The following is a 23,578-nucleotide window of genomic DNA, read 5'->3' on the forward strand; positions in this document are numbered from 1 at the left end:
AAACGAATCGTAATTAAACAGAAGACGTTCCTAAAAATGACAAATTTAAAACAGGCAATGTAATAATAATTACTTAATTGTCGTTAATGGAAATAAACGACTCATAAATATTTATAGTTTCGTTTACTGTGGACGCCGCTTATACTGTATAGTGTTGGAGGTATGACACGTTAAATGGCTATGGTTAAAACAATAATTTATAAACGTCAAGTACTATTGTAATATATGCTATACGCCTATACATAGACAATGCTAAGTCCGTTGTAGTAGCACAGAAAACGACTGACGAGTATACAAAAAGTTATGCATGTAATATGTATAATGTGTATACTGTATGTCTTTGAAGTTAATGAATGATAGTAATCTTGCTATTAATTATTCGTATAAAATACGTATAAATCGTATAATACGGTATGGTGTTTACAATGTTTCGGACTAGAAATTAATTCGTAGGATGAAAATATGATGTTGGGGTGGAAAATTCTAAGAAATACCAATGGTATAACATTTATGAAGTTCTGCATATTCACATGCTGCAGTGTCCCTCGAGTAGTCATGACTGATTATAATATTTTATTTGATAGTTTTAGTGGGAAAATTATTTTTTGACAGACACTTAGGTAAAAAAATATCATAAATATTGAAATCGACTTCAGTAAGTAACTACGTATTCATCAAGCTAGAAAAGCGTATACAAATAACAGAGTATGTACTTCGGAGGGTTGGAAATTGAAGACGAAACCGTCACGATCAATGGCGTATTTACAACTTATTTTTTTTAAGGGGGGGGTGAACAATTTATAAATATAGTCAAATCATAAAATTATATCAAACTTTCTGTCGTTATTTGTTAAATAATCAACCCCTAACACTTCCCATAAATATACCACTGGCCACACTTAATAATTTTTTTTCACTTAAACGAAGGCCAAAGACTCCAAATTTCAAGTTAACACCTAATATTGCTGTACTACCTATCATGAAAGGTAATCAATACTCAGTTCCTTAATAACCCGTCGAATGATATAATGAGGAATGATTTTAATGAAAAAAACTGAGTTTTGTAACCCTTATCCCATATTCATTATCATGACATATTTATTAATGGCTTTGTTCTGGACGTCTGTACATATTAGTTTTTTAAATAAAATAATTAATAAGTACCGATTAACCATAAATGAGATACATTACTTTATGTTGATAACCTTCCCACCCCTCACTTCTACCAATTGCACTTATGAGTTATGATTAGTGATGACACATATTAACTGTACAATAAAACTACCTATATATATGTTTTAATAAAATAAATAAAATTGTAATTAATACTTTATATTATGTGCACTTATATAAAATACACGGACAAATAGTACAAAATACTGTTTATGTAGATTTAAAATGTAGTTTTTTTTACAACTTTCAATAATCCGACTAAGGGACGACGATTAGTAATAGTTTGGATTATCGTTATACACCATACTTATATATATTATGCTTAAACCGATAGCTTAGTATAATAGGATCGAGTGACATTCCCGTTCTTTTTCTTTTTAGCCTTCTCAAATGCCGTTTCTCCAGTTCGGTCGGAGAAACATCGGCCGATCGGCCATTCATTTTCGTTCCCTAACGCTGTTTCAATGACACTAAAACCATACCGGGCACCACGTAACAATATTATATTACCTATGGTAATACACATGGTGTCATGATGGTTTATCGTGGCTCGTATTCGACCGTATAGCATCTTCGGACGAATTTCCTAGATAGCGACGAGGAAGACAAACTCAGTTTAATAAGTGAAATATGTACGCATTATATACTATGCATCTAACAATATTTTGTGTGTGAGTAAATGTAATATCGGTTGTAATTATTGTGTTCACGGATGTCTTAGGTTGAACAAATATTATTATTCATAATAATATTTAGAAAGCGAAAAAAAAACATTGTGTGCAAGCGAACAAAACGATAATCATGACTCTTATCCCCCGTCGGAAGACGCCAATGAGCATAATATCGTTCGAGCATTATCGACGAATTGGGCGGGCGCGTCGGTTACGGTGTGGTGTAACCGCGTCGTCGTCGTTCTCACGCGTTCGAAAACGCCTCACCGACCGTGGACGACGACGACGACGACCACCATGCCGCCGCCGCCGCGATCGACGTCGTCTCTTCACACGTATACGGTCGGTAAACAAATATTACCACGGGCGTCAATCATGTTTATTCAAGTGTATGTTTTTCTAGTATCAAATTGGAAAAATGGTCTCCGCGGTTTTCATCGAAAGAAAACAACAACCACGTGCGTGTACGTACACGCACACACAATACCATATCGCATTTGTCGTGTGACGATAATAATAAGTAAATGGGGCGTCGAGCGATCTATACAGTGTTTATATTTTTATATTATTTTATTGTGTGTGCGTTGAATAGACGAGGTAATACGGGATAGATCCATTATTATTGTGCTGTGTATTGTATGGACCTCGAGTCACACGCGCGCGCGTGTGTGTGTGTTATTATTATTATTATTATCGTTGTTGTCATTCGGTGGGTGTTTGACCAGCGCGTCGCGATGCTGTACACGGTGTATTATGGATATTGATTTTGGTCACTGGATATCCGGCGAGAGTCACGCCGGTATGACCGATATCAAAGCGAGTAAATAAAATAAAACCCAGAACGTTTCGAATAGTAATGAAAACAAAATAATAATGTTCCAACGAAAAACACGTCAGCACAGTATCGATCGCCGCGATAATTGAAAATATTACGACTTTACCCACGACATCGAGTTTATGTTATAATATTATTAACGTTGTTATAATCATTACGCGATATCATCCCGTTAACTATAATTTTACAGTTTCATCTGACACTGAGTCTCAGCTCTATATTACGAGTGTAGAGTTTTTTTGTTTCGTGACATTCGTGTTATTCGATTATTGTACAATTCTTGCGCATCGTGGAATTCGTCGGAAACCGCACTTTGGAAATTTGAACGATAATATTATTTGCTTATTGCCACCGAGTCTTATTCGTAGGCTTTATCTGTACTGTAACAGTGTCCAATGTCGTTATATTTATTATATATATATACGTATTTGTTTGTTTGCTATCTCTGTACTTTTATTTTTATTCATTCAGAAATCGAATAACTCTAAATCTCTCAAACGGATTGAACAATGAAAAAAAAACAACTTTAACCGTTGCGTGTTTCAATATTTCAATAAAATAACATACCTAGAAAAATAAATAACAAAGCAATAAAAAAGTTCTAAGAACACAGTGTGAGCATTTTTACACGTTCTATAAAACATCCAACTTTTCCCAAAACTTTTACCGATTTCTCGTAAAACTATATGTATATGTGTATAAATGTATATACTATATTTATATATATATATTATATACATTTAATAGGTACCTAATCTAATGTTACAACGCGTTTAATCCTGCACGCTGTAATGGTAAACGTTTATTATTTCAGATAGTGTGTGGTTTACAATTTTATTATTACTTGGGTTCGAATGTTGGGAAAATTTTCCGAAAAAAATCGTAATGATTTGTACCATATAGAACGAATAATATTTGATTGGCTATTAAACCGGAACGATCGCGAATGCTTGTATTGTATAATATTATATTTATTATGTAAAACGTACACTGTTCACATATAATATAATATACAGTATATACCCAGACTATAATAATTATTAGAAAAAGGACGTTGGTGACATAAAAAGTAAAATAATTTTTTCATTTTAAAATTATTTATTATTCTGAAAAAAAAAAATTATCGGATTTGTACAATAAAATGTATAAATATAATTTTTGATAAGCGTATGTACTTGCACGAGCACTTGCTCAAAATTAATCATAAACAATTCTTGAATAATAAAATAATATTTTTAAAAATGTAAACATTTCCCTTGAAAAAAAAAAATAAAAAAATAATTACCTACAATGTACAAAAAATGACTTATTATTTTAAAGAATGTGGTAAAATATGAAAAAAATTATATAAAATAACTAAAAAAATGCATTTATAGGTAAAAATACTCGAAATATGCAAATTAAAATGTATTTGTTCTTAATCATTGAACTATGAAACAAATTTATAGTTTACAATATAGATATACAATACGAATATAAGATTAAAAGAAAACAATTTTAAAACTCATCAACATCCTATCCATAAATTTTTAATAATTAGTAATTATATACTATAATATATTCATATATATTATGTTATGTGATATCGATGAAACGTTATTAAATACACGAAGGCGACCAATTAAAAAAACCAATATAATTTTATAACAGACAAGATTATACAAGATCGTATTATTTATATTAAAATAATAATTATATTAATAATAGTTATTGGTCCGTATCAATTTTACGGACGGTATGGTTCAAATATCGTTAGTTAGTATATAGTAATTTGTGGTTAAATGTATAATACATTTATGTTGCAGCTGATAATTATTTTTATCGATTATCTTTCGTTTAGTTATTGCTAATGTGTTTCAATATTACATATTTGCATTGCGTGTTGAAATGTCGAGCATTGGTCGATTTTATATGCCAGAAATTAACGTCATTTCTCTGAGATGTATACGTATACAATATATACATACAGTATACAGATATATGCGGGTGCTTGTGAATATACGTAGTATAGTGTCTGTATATATAATAGTAGATACACATATAGTCATATAGGAAAATGTGTTTCCAATTTAAATAATTCAATATCTCCCCCGGGCTGCGCTCGCTCCTGTAGGATCTCTGGTTAAATTTATTCATTGAACGGTTTGTTTAACATAAACAAAACATTAATATGCCTCGACCGGCCGATGGACCGCCGTGTGTACTGCGATGTACACAGTATGTGTGTGTGTATATATGTATTGTATTTTGGCACTAATTAAAAACAAATGTAAACGTGTCCGTCGCTGCGTGCACTTAGCCCTGAAAACATCGTATCAGACATAGAAGAAGCGCCCTATAGCTGCGGTGTAATGCAAACTACGGAGAGGGTCGATCGTATGCAATATGTTATCACACATATTGTAGTTATACTTATTATGTTATGATGTATAAAATTGTATTACGTGAATAGGTATGCCTGTCGTTGTCTTGCCATCTCGACAAGCGCACGAGGAAAGTGCGAGAGATCGAGAGAAGTGTGTGTATTTTGCGTCAAATTCTGGTTGAAATTTTGATGGTAGAATGCTAGGATATGGAGATTTGGCGGTTGTACTTTGCTTAGTGAGGATGAGTGAGGCGAAGTCGACGGTCTGGGAAAATATTATTATTGTTGTACAACGAAATACACACACTCACACACAAACACATACATATATATACATATATATATATATATATATATATATATATATATATATATATATATATTACATGTACGAGCGTGCGCTCGCGTCGCGTCTAAGAGATGATTGATCACGCACTAGCTCGAAAGTCCATCACGTAAAGGCCATTCGAACGGTCCCCCGGGTGTCGTTTCATGCGGCAGCGCAGAGCGCTCCCTTCGGCTCCTTTGTGCTTCGGGGAGGGTGGATGTCGCCTGATGTGTATACGCGCGAGGACGAAACCCATGTCGTCGTCGTCGGTCGATGTAGACTAAAAAAAAAAAAAAAAAAAAAAAAATCCCCGAGAACGATAGCCGGGAGACGACGGTGGAGTGCGAGAACGAGAAAAGGACGAAACGAAAAATAAATAAAAATAAAAAGGGGTTAGTGGGAGGGAGAAGAAAGTAGGAGATCATTTACCATTGCGCGATACGGGTCGACGGCGGAGAGCCTTTCGTGAGAAACATACACAAAACACGTATACATACATATATATATACAATATATACATACACACTTCTTGCTCGATACACTGTTCTCGTTTTCCATTGACTGGAAAGCATGTAATGTAGGTACAATGAATCCTCTTTTTGTTTTTCATTATTTTTTTCCCTTTACATCCATTATGCTACGCATACTTACGTATAGAGGTATAGTCTCTACGTTTAACATATCACCACGTTGACTTTAAAAGAGTTTCCTTTTTTCATAGGGATTTAAAAATCATTGCTTTTTATACATTAAATTCGCGTGCATCATTATATTGTATCTTCGGTTTGGAAACCGAAAATGCCTGCGCCAAAGCGTTTTACGTATATTTACTCGAGTTAAAAGCCTTTTTCATTCTTTATTTTTGATTGGGCGTACTAAAATATATTTTATTTTTTTATTTTATCAACTATTACGCTATTTTAAATAGCAGTTATTAAAATATTTTCCGTGCTTGAAACATATAGAATATAATATAATAATATATTAATATTTAAAGTCGGATATAATAGACGATACTAACTTTAACTTTCTATAATAAATTACATATTAAATGTATTATTATTAGTGAACAGACGAACAGTATACATAGTATATTAATACATGATATATACGTCACACGGGTATAAAATGTGTGTTCGTATTTAAGACGAAATTAATAAATCAAAAATAAAACAATGAAAATTTTCTTATAATCTCTATATAATAGGGAACTGAAAGGATTTGAATACAATATACAATATATATAATTTATAATATTAAACGATTTTGTTTTATAAATTATTGTTATATAGTCACGAAAACAGGGAAAGATCTTAAGTGTAAAGCATTTTGTTAAGGGAAAACATAAAAGACCTTGTACAACTATTGATTTAATAAAAATATATCAAAAGAAAATGTAAGCGACTTTTTTTACTTGTATAGTTATATGCATATATTGCATACACATTACGTATAAACACCAGTTTATTGTGCAAAGGGAACAACGCACGAAAATGTTCGTGAGACAAGACCATATTATAATTTGCACTACCTACGGGAACAATGAAACCACATATAGACTCAACTCAAAAAACATGACTTTCGGTAATCAAAGTTTCTTATTTATATATATGTAAATCTTACCAATCATAAATTTGTTTTTAATTTGTAAGCCGCTTGTTTGAGTTGGATCAATAAAAGTAACGGTGTTGGTAGATATACAAAGCAACAATAATTAATATATACTATACGCTGGATTATAATTCAAGGGAAATATTATAATTTAATTGAAAAAAGTCAATTTAAAACATTAAAATAAATTATGAGTATTTTTAAGATGATGTGAGCTGTGACGCAAATTGCATGCAGATACGAGTGCTTGAGTTGGGAAAGAAGAGGCGTTATAGGGATTGAGTACCCCAATTATTTTTTCAGATATTTTAGCGTAGGCACTCTTATTTTTTTTAAAGTAGAAATGTAAAATACGTAGGAGGGTATGATGTTTTAACTAACATGTTAACTGCCCATATTTTTATACACTTAAAACAAAATTTTCAAAATTGTTTTTCTATTTATTTGGTTTATGACATTAATTGAATGAAGAAATTTAATATTGAAGTTGCAATTTAATTTTAAAGTTGTTTTACCCGTCTTGTAAAGTTGTGTTGGTTGAAGAATTGAAATATTTTGTATATTATGAAATGTTTGTTGGCTTTTGACAACAGTTTTGAATTGTGTGGGAGGGTGGTTAGTGTATACAGTAGTACGAAGTATATACCATTGTATTGTAAAATGCAAATATTGTATGTCTTCCAAGTATACCTACCCATCATATTTGATTTTTCTGATTCAAGCAACAGAAAAGAATTATAAAATCTCATACTGCGTGCACTTTGTCTGAGTCAATGCACATTTCTTTCATTAAATAGCTATCAGGAAGACTAAGACATTCCATAATAAAACTGTTCAAAATACTTAGAACGTAATTTTCGATATTTCAGTAGTGCAATTTATATATATATATATATATATATGATAAAAGAAGGTATATTACTTATAGATATCTGTTATATTTAACACGTTTTATGTATAATTATACTACCTATTTTGCGAATAATAAAAAAAAAATGAGGGTAATGTCATTTTCGTGAAATAGAACGCAGTCGATAAAAAAAGTAAATAATATTATACAGAAACTCTCCCTAGCCAGTTGATAATAATCTCTATGGATGTGTCCACGTAATTCGTCCAGGGAGCTACATGTACATATAGATATATATATATACGTAGTGACGGAAGAAAGTCCAGTGTCAAACCAAGTAAGTCTCTCGTGCTGATTTCGGTCACGTCCAATTTTTTTTCTTCGTCAACCCGGTATATACACACACTTTCAATTTTATCCCAAGCGTACACACATATTCGCACAAACCCCGGTTAGAGTAAACTTACACGTCAGGAAGTGAGGGGGAAGTGTGGGATATGTGGCAACAACGAGTGGAAACTAAGAAAAAAATGAAGAAGAAGACGAGAAAAAAGAACCCGTGGAAAATAGATTAAACCGAGAGATGGGCTGATAATTGAACGAGTCCTTCTCTTCCGGGCGTGAGAAGAGAAGCTTTATGTTTCACCCTTTCCTCCACCACTGCCATAACGTCGTATTATTATTGTTTACACACGCACACACACACACACAACCTACATATAGAATCACTGCTCCCACACATTGAAACAATAGTCCACTTTCTAATTCCCTCTACTCCAGCACACTAAAACGAATATGTACATGTATAGGTATTTTTCATTTGATTTTGTTTTATTCTGTAATTTTATTACGCTAATTAATTCGTTTAAAATTTTTATTTCCACACACGTACATATAACATAATATTACTATAATCTTTAACAGTTTGACACGTTTACGCGAGTAAAACAATAATTATTTCTAATTACGGCTTCCTTATTCTGAAAATAAGGTTCATATATATATATATATATATATATATATATATATTATAGTATATACGAACATTTATTTTTCTCATATATAGACATTTTCTTTACTTATACACCTACACGCCAATTGAAATTAATATTATTATGATCAGCTCAATATCATCTTCGGTGCGCGCACTATAGTCTAATCGATTGAGAAAACCACTAAGTAAATATTATAATATAATATACACAATAATTTCATGTGTTGTTTTACAGTGACATAGATAAATTTATAATATTTTTGCTAATAAATTAAGTTTATTTCCAAATAATATAAACATTAAACATATTTCGAAATTCTCTCTTAAATATTGTTATTTTTATAACATTCGTTTTACTCTTGATACTCATTGCTGCGCTATACGGTTGTCATTTCTTTAATAAAACACGCACACATGGATATAATATATATAATGTCTGAATGTATTTTATATTTATCCATAAAATGCTCGTAAACGGTCTATGTATGGGCCTCTGCTGAAGTGTTGGCATTATAACCATAGGCACTATATGTGTATACATATATAATATATATTCCCGATAAACCATAAACTCGGTGCAAACTCGAGACGATAAAACATTTTCCTAGACGTATGCGCACCTAAACAGAGAGGGGGTGAGGGGCATTTAATCAAGTCTCGAATACGTTTTTGTACGTCCTTTATACGTTTTCGTCGTATTGAGTTTCTTCGAAAAGATTTCAATTTCAATGGGTAATATTTTATTTGTAGATGTGTAGGTATTTTTCCGACCAAAAAAACTTATATAATAAATAAATGATATTTTATAAAAACACTTACCTGTTCTACTGGTGTAACGATCCACAGCCAAGTCAATACACCTGTAACATAAAAACAAAATTCGTGTCATAAATAATGTTAAAATACGACATAAAACCACCAGATCAGAAGCCGTCTTCAGATTTAACTGTATAGAATTATTTTGTAATGAAATATCTACAAAATATTTATTATGTAGTATGTAGTAAATATTTAAATGAATTTTAAAGATTGCAAAACAAAGAATATAAATTAAACATGGTGACATATTATAATTATTATAAATATTATAGTTCTAGTTATGTACATAAATGTTATAGCTATTAGTTGGTCTTAGAGTTTATTCATATCATCAGTTCTTACTTGTCTTATTTACATATAAGATATAACTATTAACTATATTATATAACTCGATTTATCATATATAATCGAAAAAATAATGTCAATTGGGTTTAAATATTGAAATATTCTAAGAATGCGAGGAGATTTAAATTACAGTGCTCTGTATATAGGTACATCGGTACATACAAAACCTTTTGTTGTCAATTTTATGATCGAACGGATTTTAAATAAAATTAAAGTAGTTTTATTTTATTCTTTACTACATAAAAAGGTTTCCAGTCTAATGGACATTTTTCTTAGATAAAAGAAAAAAATCTACAAAAGGAACGTGAAGTAAAAAACGATTACTACAGGTGGCTGACAGATTTTTCTATTTACACGAAGTGAAAAGCTAGAACATGACGTAGTTTGTCAGCTTATTATATATATATGATTATTTGTATAGGTATTATTATGTTAGATTACCCTTGGCGTATTTTCAAACACATTTCCGGTCAAAAGAAATTTATATTTTAAAGTTTATTTTACCAAAGTGAAAATTCTTTGAGAATTTGTTGAATTCGTAGGATATTCATAAGCGCAGAAGTGATCTCATTTCAAATTAAAGAATTCTTAGATAATATTATATGGATTTATAAGTTTGGCTAAAACCTATTCAGCTAACCTGTATCAGCTGTGCTCGTGACCCCTCCCCTCACACATATACAAATATTTATTTATTTATGTCAGGATATAGGTACGCACGCTGTATCGACAGGCCGAACTTTAGGCCATTGCGATATGATATCGAACGATAATAGTCTGTATATTATATAAATAAACGGAACAAAAATGTTACCAAATCAATTAACGTGACCCATAAGTTATAATCACGCACGGATACGAATATATATATATATTTTAATATACTCGTATTCACATATATATAATATTATAAACTTATATATATATATATGGCGTTTGCAAAAACGGGTGGTAAAGGTATAGGATAGGGATAACGCCGAATGTTTATTATACCGCGGAGGAATATATATGTATATATAATACAAGAAGAACAGATTTTTGGCGCAGTTGGTCGGATTTGCAATGGACCTCGCCGCCGAGTACGGGGGCGGAAAGGGAAATGCGTATACAGGAGGGACCGCGCAGTCCCCCGCGCCTATAAAATATTATTATGTAGGTTAACGGTTGTTGGCAGAGAACTCGCGGATTGTCGGGTATTTATATATTTTATACATACGGACGGGTGGCGAAATCGTTTACGGGTATTCTCCGTCTCTCCGTTTTCACCTCTATCCGACCCGACGAAAATAATCACCGCGGCCGCTCAAAATCATATACATAAACATACACATTATATATTATGTACGCATGAGGAGAGGACATACCGCTTTCGGACGTCCGTCTGTCCAAGGACGCGATATGTGTACAAAACTACAAACCACACACGCGGCGACTCACCGGAAGTGGCGGCAGTGGCGAGAAGCTAAGGCAAAAGGGTTCCGGTGCACGTCGTTCCGCCCCTATGAGTTTTAAATTTTGTTTCCTCTGAGCCGCATGATCCGAACCGCCACCACCGAGTACGCACACGACGTAATATTATTATTACTATTATTGTGTGTACGTATATGTAGGTATGACATGGACCACAGACGATTTTACTGCATTATTATTATTATACTATATAATATATATATATGTACATACATATTACATGCAAATATAAGTCCGGTCCGATGCGTTGCACAAATATTGCCACAGGCCGGATATTGCTGCAGTGCGTATATAGTATATACGTATACTAACCAAATCAAGATATTAATTAATTATTATACATTATTTACACACACGCTCACTCCCTTGCTACAATTATAATTATTGTTTTACTCTTTATCTTTTTTTTGCTATCTAATTAGTATTATTACATATATTATGGTTCCACTAACGCAAACGTATAAATGTATATTGCATAGGTGTATAATGTATATACATTATAAATAACAAAGAGGATTCGTCATTAATTAAGATTTTAATTAACACATTTTTACTTTGCTTAAATATTTATCAATTTATTTCATATGTTTATTATAACACCAAAATGATTTGTGTATGCTGTGCAGAGTATTATTATCACAGACCACAGTAAACATTAAATGTAATAAAAACTGTAAACGCGTAACAGTGAAAAATAAAAATGTTTTTTTGGCAATAAACCAACTAATACAATATAATATATATTATTTTATTTGCAGTGATTATGAATAATTACGACTTTCGATTAAATCGCGATAAAATCATCTTGCGTCAGTATTTATGCAATGAACGCGTGCAAAGGTAATACAATTAAATTAAAAAATTCAAAGAAAGTCATCAGCTATATTATATTGTATATATCTTAATAGCTGTGTATATATTATATATATAGAAACATAGACTTAATCGAGTAAACCGTCTTAACTGGGATCGAAAGGGTTTAAGAAAGGCTAAGCCGTCCCTTATAAACACAGTGACGTCTATAAGCGTATATAATAGGTACCTATTGTAGGTATAGCCAGTATAGGTATAAAGTATAAACATAATATACAATACATATACAAAGTATATAAATATATATATATATTCAGTAGGTGCATTATAGTTGTATATAATTTATATTGGCGGTGGCGGTGGTGTGTGCGTCACATAAAATATAATACAACCATTCGTCTTGGCCGCTCCGTTCTGCAGCTAATGGTCTCGCATTATTCGCCGACGACGGCCCAAATCGATATCGCGATAATAATACAAATGATAATAAATATGAATTTCGTAACCGGAAACAAAAATCAGTCACAACGGTCGGCGATGAAGGGATTGATGTTCCACACACATACACAACCCGTCGTTGTATATAATAATATAATACCTATATATATATATATATATATATATAAGTATGGCATAGTGTATACTGTATACAATATATTATACCCTCATTATGCAATAAACCGTTTGACGAAACGATACAAAATATATATTTTATAATACAATATAATATAAAATAATGACAGTATACAAATACCTATATTATATTATTATATATTATTACTATACATTTGACGGCAATGTTCACGGCGGTACATATCTGTTCGTTTGAACATTTTTCTTTTTCTTATTACGACGTGCCACGCTACGACGTATACATGAACGTTATTCTCTCCAACTAAATGTTCCACACGATTTTCGACCGAAATTATCTACACGCGGGTCGCGGATCGCTAAAATATACAGATTATAATATCATGTTTCGCGCATGTTTGTTACGAATTACTCAATTACGACATTATACAACAGCAGGTTTAAGCGGTAGTCAGCCGATTCGCGTCGGTTTCTCCAGATGGCTTACGAGCGTTCCATGAGATCACACGAGAGTAAAAAAATAAATAAAACACTAAATTATTATCATAATGTACCTACGTATAAAATGCAATCCAATTCGGAGATAGCTAGTGAATCCACGGTATAGTATAGTATCTATTATATAGTATTTGTATGTGATCACTATATGATGTATTACAAATGTATTATAATTAATGATATAAAAATATCGAGTTGTTGTCTTAAAAATTACAAACAATCTTGTAAAGCACTACGACACTATACAACAATATTATTGTTGTATTCAACCGTGTTCATATCAATGGTACTATATCGATATTATTTACATACATGCTTGTACATTAATACTGTATATATTTAATGAACCCACTGACGTCGTAATCGAACATAGTGTCATTGAAATCACGTTGACTGTCGTTGTCGATGGCATTATTAATAATGGGTATACTAATCATTTGACGCGCCCACTACATCGTCTATATATTTATATAATTATATTATGTTATGTACGAAAATGTTCAGCGTTATTGTATAATATGACATATCATAAGCCGCCTATGAAAGTATTACAAGAAATTCTAAGAAAACTAAGAAACGTATCGAATACTGTATGTATTACAGTATTACAGGTTAGTTATACCTAACCTGTATATTGTATTATGTTACTGTATATTATATTATAAATTACAATATTAATTTGTATACAACTATTAATTAGACCGTTGGAGGAATTATACAAAATGATAAACATATAATGACTGAAATATTTTATACAATATATATATATTATTAAAAACATTAATTTTTTTTTTTTAATGTTGCGAAATTTCCGATTAAAATTAATCATTAGATATGCATTTCAAACTCATGTCTACCTACCGGCTACAGACTAGACTGCGTATATATTTTAATAATATGCGTGATGTACCTATATACACTATACACATTGACACTAAATTATGCACTGAAAATGAATGTAAATCACCTAAAAATGAACGGTGTTGATCAGTCGAAGTTTACGTATCATCTAAAATTGTTCGTGTATAATATAATATATACGTAATCGATTTTCTTTCTCTTATCATCACTAAAAAAAAATCCAAAACAAATTGCGTATTTATTTAAATGACCTTGTCTGAAATTGTAAAAAATAATTTAATTAAAGACTTCCGAGCTGCTGCAGATTTCATTATGTTTTCCTCTTATATAATGTTCACCAAACGTTGATATCTCTTGAATGTTTCAGAAATGAAGAGTATAATTGAAAATGTATGATAACCGTCACAACATATAACTGTACATTTTTCGGTTAGAACATGCGCCATTTAAATTATTTCTCGTATTATACTGGTAACCATAAGTGTCATATCTGAAACATTTTCCGTTTCTTCAGTATTACGAATTCTACTCTAAATCCCTTCTTTTCCGCTGGGACGACTTTGCGTAATCAAATTTTTAAACTTTAATACTTCCAGCCGGCTTTTATGTTAAACAATCTCCATTCATCTCTTCCTAATGTCGACTAAGAAATATGGTATACGCTCTCTTCTCCACATCATTCAGCCCCGCCTTATTTCTACGCCAGCAAAAGTTTCAAACATTTTATTATTATTATTAATCACTTTAGTATTCACTCAACGGTTGATTTAATACACACAGACGTTTTAGGTTATGTAAAAATAATGTTCTCATTATTCTCTAAGATTTTTACTAGATTTCTGTTAATGGATTTTTTCATGTTTTAGAATTTATTTTCTTTATACACATTTTTTTATATAGATACACGTTTTTATAAAGTAAATAGGCAATATCATTACAAGAAATATTCAATAACAATTTTCAAATGTATAATATGTTTGAATTTTTAAATACCTATTTATAGGTATATGAAAAATATTAATGTTTTTGTTGTTGTTTTGATTAAATAAATACTTTTTGAAATCTTTGAAAAATTGAAATAATTCTTGTTTATGACTATATAGAGGACAAACAAATCTCGATTGTAAATATAATTTTTAATTATTAATAGAATATATAATAATATAGTATACACGTTTATGATATGAACATATAATATTTATAAATATTATTTAATATTTAGTATGCTTTGCATTCCTATTTGTTTAAAATGTATAAAAAGTAGGGACATGAATATAAACATTACGTAGAATGATAACAAAGTAAAATTATTTATACACAAAACTACAGAACTATAGAAATAATACAAACTCAATATGCTGGTTACTCAATAATAGTTATTTATTTTTTTTAAATATAACAGACATTTAAAATCAATATTTTATTAAATCAAAGTACTTACTATATTATGCATTACTAATTCTGTAAAATAATATAAAGTAAATACTGCATTATGAAATCATTAAAAATCAGAACTTATTTGTATATACGTATAAATATTGAATTATGTAGCATCACAATGGCTGACAATTCGTTTAATTATCAAATAAAATAAAAAATAAAAATGCATACAATTTTATTCAAGTACCTATAATTTATTATTATTTAAGATCATAAAATATCTTTATAATTAGATTATAATAAATACATAAGAATATTAACGATTCGTTTAAGAATTAATTTAAATAGAAAAATATTAACATTAAAAAATAACGTTATTACATCGGAATAAACTTGAGAGAATTATCAACATATACGATAAATGACTTAACGTATATATAATAATATATAGAGTGGCTTTTGACAAAAATTAATACATTTTGTTTCCTTTTAAATTTATATTTTTTCGTTGCATACAATATAAAAGATTTAAACAGTATATAAAAATAAATTAATAATAATATAATATTCATTATGCATATTATTATATAATATACGATATTTATATTATATATATTTATATTATATAGCTGTAATTGGTCTTATCATATTTTCATAAGTAATTAGAAGAATTAGTTATAGTTATTTTCTTTAATTTGTGAGCTTTTGTTATTTTTAATGTTATATTATTGTAAAATGCTTAATGTTTATTGTAAATGGCTTTATAATTACTCTATAAATTCGAATTTCATTTTTGATGTAATACGATTGATTTTTTTAACATGAAAATACACGTAAAACTGAGATTAGAACTTTAAGTATTGCTTACATACATATAAGATATCCAGTCTCGTAATCTTTTAAGCTTTCTAACAAGGGCATTATAATTTATATTAAAGGGAAGAATTTATCCGTTTCAAACAGATAATCAAATAAATATTTTATTGTTTAGTTATTTTTATTTGTATTTTGTTACATTCAATTTACAAGCCATTTTACATTAAACCGTACGAAATTATAATTATGTATAATAATTGACTTTTATTTTTATACATTATAGAAACTAAAAAGACAATTAAAGCCGATAATTTTTACAATTGTATAGCAAGTAGATACTAGATATACGAATGAATGATTTTAAAAAATGTCATTATTTTTGTGTTTATAATTTACTAATTTCATGAGCAAGCTAATTATTTCGTATATTATCTAAACAAGTATTTGCATTTTAATAACACTAATGCTAAAATAATTATGAAGTTCTGAAAATAGTTTTTTAATAACATATCATCAATATTGTTTAGGCACTATATAGTATATACTTCCATATGCAACTATTGTAATTTATAATCATTAAATAGTTCATTATTAGCTAAACGAATTTAAAAGTTCTAAAAAAAAACTTTTCAGCTCTAAATATGTGATATACGAGTACCGTATATATAAATACACGACCAATAATTAATAATATAATATCTAAGATGAATTCTGAGGGAGAAATGTAGCTAATATGGGTTAATTAAACTCTGTATTTTATATATAATTCCACAGATAAAATAATTATAATTATATTTTACTCGTGATGTTCAGGATTTCATGGAAAATCTCATAATGACTACTCAAATAAGACAAACACGAGAGACAATTAAGTATTTTAAAAGTTAAGATCACAATGTCTTTGATCAATGGTATTTTATTTTTTTTTTTTAATTGTATTTACTTATAAATGCTTACGTGTATCATTTAAGGTGATGAGAAGTATTTTACTATAGGTATTTTTTTGTCTGGGTTTTTTGGTTATTTTTCCGTAATCTACACATTATTTGGATGGAAACCAATAACATTTCTCAACATTTCTAAAAATAAACGAGGAGATAGTATAAAGTTTAGCGTTAATTAAAAAAAAATATATATATATATATACATACATATTACTATACTGTTTTGAAAGGGAGAGGGGATTGCAGTAGAAAATAAACGTTTCAATTTAAAACCATTAATGTCTTTATTATTAGCGTCTGTTAGAAAACTCGTTGTACATTAGTGAATTTTATATTAAACTATATTTTGCTTTATATAAAAATTAAACGACTATTAGGTCAATTACTAAACAAATTAAATAACAATTTCAGTTGTGATCATTGTATAGATTTCGAAAGCTCTTAAATCGTAAAAATCTTACTTGTAACTTATAATCAACTTTTCTATTAGTTCGTTACCAGATTCAATGCACATAATTAACCACGACCATAGATGTCTAGACTCTAGATAAGTGAAAAAAACATTTAGCAGCGACCGGTCCGGTGATGAGCCACTGGCGGTTACGAAAACTTACATTATTAGGTACGCTTCGACCGCGTCGCCGTAATATTATTCATATATATATATATATATATATTGGTACCTGATCCCACGGAAATTACAAAAAAGCGTATTGTAGTACGACGTCTATAATTCCGCGTGCGTACACAATAATATAATATAATTTTATTATTACGACGGTCGTATACAACTGCTGTATACCTTTGCACAATAATAATATAATAGTGCTTGGATGCTGCGGCGGAGGTAAACATTAAACGAGCGGTGGCGAGTTCGCCCACACCGCCAATCCATATACACCAACAACCCCACCGAACCAAACGAGCGCATATCACCATACATACGAGCACATATCATTACGCGCGCACATAGTATATATATATATATATATATTGTATATGTGTACAGGGTGGGTTGTGGCGTTTTCTCCTTTTTTCCCGCATCGCGTTTGTATTATAATTTGATGTTAGGCAATAAGGGGTGTCGCCCACAAAAACCACAAGCTACCACATATTTTGTACGGCGTGAGAGCAGCTGCACAATAATATAATAAATATTATCACCTTCTGCAATTATTATTGTCGCAGTATATAATAATAATAATACTATATTACCCATATTATTAATCCGTACGAAAATAATTATTAAAGCTCGACCACGCCGTAAACTCGCGCGTGCGCGCGTATAATAATAATAATAATAATAATAATAATATGAAGGCGGCGGCGGCGGCGGCGAGAGTATAGTTTATTCGGCCGGACGAGGGCGGCGGCGGCGGCCGTTGTTTGCCGGGCGCGACTTATAATCCGAGCGGGGCGCAAACCCGGGTGGCGGTTTTTCGGAGGAGGGCGACAACCCGGCAGCGCGCGGCACCCGTCGGTCGGCTGCCGCGCGCGACGGTCGATAATGTTCTGCTATGCGTGCAATACAACACACACACACACACACATAGTCTCGTCTTCTCTTTCCCTCTCGGTCTTTCACACACAAACACACATTGGTACGTACTACACGCAACCTCTCTCGCTCGGTCGCTCACTCTCTCTCATTCACTCCGTTTTCACTCTCTTCGTCGCAGACTAGGTTATCTTTTTCTCGTTTCGCCCAAAATCCGCTCGCTCGCCCGTCCGCCCGCCATGCCGCGCCGCGATAAACCGATAAAAGACCGAAAAATACTACCCCGCCCGATCATCGTCTCTCGCCCGCGACGATGACGACGACGACGACGACGATGAAATACGCACGCGCATATGATATATTATATCGTGTTATATGATAATATTATATATATATATATATATGCGAACGACCGTGTTTTCCGATTATATATGATATATTTTTACTATTTTTACACGACGCGCTAGTCGAGATGGACTGGCGTTTTTTGTGTTTAATCTCATGCCACGGAAAAAGCACCGAAATAGACGCCGCTCGCGTTTCCGTCTTGTTTGCGATTCGCCGCCCCGTGGCTCTTTGCGCGCACGCCGCCGCCACCGCAGCCACCGCTCGAATTTCGTGCATGTCGATATCCCGGGCGGCGGGCCTTTGCTAGTTTCCGTGTGCGGACTTTTTTTGTTTTAACCACTGTCACCGAGTCTCGAGCGGTTCGAACATCACCACTGACACCTCCCCGAACCACCTACCCACAACGTGTTTGTTTTTTTTTTTTTATGTGGCGCCACTGCAGATGATTTTGTTATTATATAACCCGTAAAGTATACCTAGTTGGTCTATACACTTCCAACCCTTTGCACCTCGACACGTATGATTTCGTACTTTTGGGATACCATGTTATTGTAACTATAGCACGAAAAACACATTCGATTGTTATTATGTTTATAATACATTTGTCGATAAAATATTACAGATAAAAATATTATTTCGTATGGAAGAGGAGATTGGATATAGTTCAATAATAATAGTTGTAGTGCAATTTTGGGTAAACTGTTTGGTTAAATGTGAATATAAATTCTCATGTATATTATGTATAATAGTATTTCGACCGATCGAGTGAATCGCATAAAGGTGTGATGAGTGATGACGCGTTCAGAGACGCGTGGCTAGTGCAACTGAGATTTTAGCTGCGCCAGCACTACTTTTCCTTGTTTTTAAATGTAATGGATTTTCTATAACGGTGCAGAACTTTTTTTTCTACAACATATCAAAAATGACGTCAAAATACTTTTTTTTCATACGAAGAAGATTCAATGTTGGCTGAATTTGTTAGCAAATACCCTTGCTTGTTTGATTTAAAACATCCATCATAATATGAAGACTAACAAATAGGTATGAAAGAATCTATGGAAAGTAATGTCAATTAATTTTTAAAAAAAGTAGTAAATACATTCGTCTAAACATATTTTCATAATGTTTTCAAACTATAGTATTAATAAAAAATTAAAAGTTAAAATAAGTAATTCAATTTAATAAGTAATAATATATAATATTAAAAATAAACACCAAACCTAGTGTAATAAATGCTTATTTATTTTTTGAGTTTCATAGTTTTGCCATAGAATTAACCTTTCTATACTGTTAGAAAATTAAATATCTTTTATAGCTAGCAAATCCTCTAAATCTAGCCATTGGTATCATATTTTTTGATTCGGAGCTTCGTTTTTATCAAAATCATAATAATATTAATAATAATTTGTAGTCGTATCTATGTCGAAAAAGTTTGTGAAGGCCAAAGGGCTCCAATATTTTATTTTACATGAAAGATATGAGAAAATACAATACAAATAATACAATACGATGTTATTGAATATTACGTAACAATTACTATATAGGTCAAAACTATTACATCCGTTTATCATTATTCTTTATGATTTATTATATTATAATATATTATTGTCTAAAAATTATGATAACCTAAATAATTTGTTTAATCTAACTTTATATTGAGTGTGGTGAAATTTCTCGAAATATAATACATTATTTACTATTCTAATAATATCCTCATATATTAAATATTTATTAGCTCGCTGATCAATATTTCCACCCAAATCATGTTTTTATTACAAACAATACAAACGGATTCACATTTTTGAATTGCTTAGTAATGAAATAAATTTTATTATGAATCATTCAATAACTGCGAAAAACGTTTAGGTAATAGGTATACCTAATATATATTAAATAAACAAGTGATTTCGTCATACTATTGGTATGTAATATTTATTCCGATGATTTAGTGAATGTATAAGTTATTTGATAATAGATGCTCTTAGGGCTTAGATGTTAAAAAAAATATCTAACGTATAAATAAACTGCAATTAAATATCTTTACGTCGAACACAAGTCATAACAAATCCTGAGTATATAAAAAAATATATACACTAATACATTTTACAAAAGATTAATTATATTTTTCTATGAATATCGATAATAATACACGTGAAACTACCGCAACACTTCTTAAAAAGCCACATTATATTATTTCAATATGCATTAATATATTTGTAATATTGGTAATACTTAGCGGACGATTTGTTTTTTTATTTGATTCGAACAAAAACCGTTTCAGATGAAGTTTTCGAGATTTATTAAACGAACCCATTTAGGTCATCGACATATTATATTATAGTGATACGATTCGCGTAGAGGGGCTGCGCAGGAGGGTGTTATATTATAATATATAGTATCGCTTTGTCGTAAGTACAATAATAATATCAGCCCTTATCGTTTTGACCTAGATAAGCACGTAACACCCCCTCAACGCCGCTTGACCCTACGTGGCAACTAGCAAGCCGTTCGAATATGCACTTCCCCTACTGCTCCTAGGGTGCCATTTAATTATATGTACCTACACTTTTGGTCGCTGACGCTGAAGCCGCACGCGTGTTTACCGTGTCTCGGCGGTGGCGGTGTACCAACAAAGCGCGTACACACACCACAAGACCTTTTACGCGATTACATGTACTATACACGAATGTATATATTACGCACTCACGACGTATATACATATATGTATATTACATTTTACACACATAATATGTATAGGTACAAACGCTTGTCCGACTAATTGATCGGGTTTGACCAGGTGACGCGGCGCGCGGCGACTAATAGAATCTACGCCCATACCACTGTAATATACATAAATAGGTGTGTGTGTGTGTATATACACACCACGTGTAACGTTTGTGTGTACTTCGCGATGTCCGCCCCCTTACGACCGGCGTCTACCACCCTTCGTCACGCTGTTGCGTACATTACAAGCCCCTACTATGCCACCCCCTTGCCGATTTATTAGATAGATAGCTATTAGACTCGCACGTTTTATCAAAGAGAAATGCTGAAAACTAAATCGAACTTCGTGAATTTCTACTGCAATCGTCATTTTATCGACGTCAGAAACTCGTTTCCTGAAAAATCTACTCTCTTACTATACTCCATTGTTATTACTACATTTACATAATAAACATAAGACTAGGTACGAGCAATGTGGTCGCATAGAAATCACAACGTGTTCCGGGTACGGTGACGGGAGGTGTTATCCTGAAGGAATGGCCGTGCTTTACGTTGGTATATTATACAGGTAATAATCGTTCAAACGTCCATTTATTTATCAATACAGTTTCGATTTTAAATTAATTTCTCTCCAAAATAGATGCATAAGATAATACATTACCTATCATATTATATTATATTCATAAATTCATTGAAAGGATACGGATCGGTGTCTGGAAACTATAAATCATTTTCGTCAATCAGCTTTCTGAATATATATATATAAATATATTATCGTACCCTGGAACGACGTATTATTATTGTTATTAATATAATAAATTATATCAATTTCGAGAATATTATATTATTAATGAAAATACGCGTAAATACATTCAAATGGTGTTTACGTATATCGTATATGGTAATAGGTAAACAATAAACATAAATATTATAATACCTAATATATTGGTATATCAATCATATATATTTTATAATATATGCGTTTATGAGTGCCAGTCTAATTTATGTATATAGGTATCTAATAATAATATAATTTCAGTATACACGTTAAACCGATATATTATTATTTTACCGAAAGATTTTGTATTGAGTTTTGGAGTGGCCTTCTTTTTCTTACGTTGCAGTCTTGATTTATAGTCGAAACTTTAAAAACAAAGTTTACCGGCCTTAGTACAGGTATAATAATTATGTAAATTTTTCGCTTAACGACTATTTCATAATACCTACGTACACATATACAAATTATTAAACAAAAGTTATTAAAACGTTTTCATATAAAAATATTATTTTAGAGACGGTTTTTTATTCCCATCAAATTCATCAAAAAATCGATATAATATACCATAATAATATATGTATGCCAATGGCGTTGATGACAATATTTTGAGATTTATGGATGTGTTTAGTTGATTATGTTTCCTTTTCTTCCCCTCTATTATAATATATGTGCACACTGTATGTGTATATATATTATAGTTTTTCTCTGTGTCGTTCAATCTCATCGTATACACACGCCGTGAAAGAAATAACACTACACTATACCACTATAATATGTTAAGTTTTCTGTATGTTCTTTGTTTGGATTTCTTTTTGATATCAACGTCACGCTTCATCCCTTTTTATCATCTAAGAGCTTTGGGTTGT

The 23,578-nt window shown here is 31.2% G+C and overlaps 1 protein-coding gene across 5 annotated transcripts in view; it reads right to left on the bottom strand.

Annotated features, from left to right (window-relative positions):
- The window catches only part of LOC132921946 (protein turtle), a 113,348-nt gene that overhangs the window by 67,100 nt on the left and 22,670 nt on the right, over positions 1 to 23,578 (bottom strand). For all 5 annotated transcript variants that reach the window (XM_060985212.1, XM_060985214.1, XM_060985211.1 and 2 more), the window contains exon 2: positions 9,647 to 9,687. The gene's annotated coding sequence lies outside the window, so the exon portion shown is untranslated. The remainder of the gene's footprint in view (positions 1 to 9,646; positions 9,688 to 23,578) is intronic.

The sequence above is a fragment of the Rhopalosiphum padi genome, chromosome 2 (genome assembly GCF_020882245.1).
Source record: "Rhopalosiphum padi isolate XX-2018 chromosome 2, ASM2088224v1, whole genome shotgun sequence".
NCBI lineage: Eukaryota > Metazoa > Arthropoda > Insecta > Hemiptera > Aphididae > Rhopalosiphum > Rhopalosiphum padi.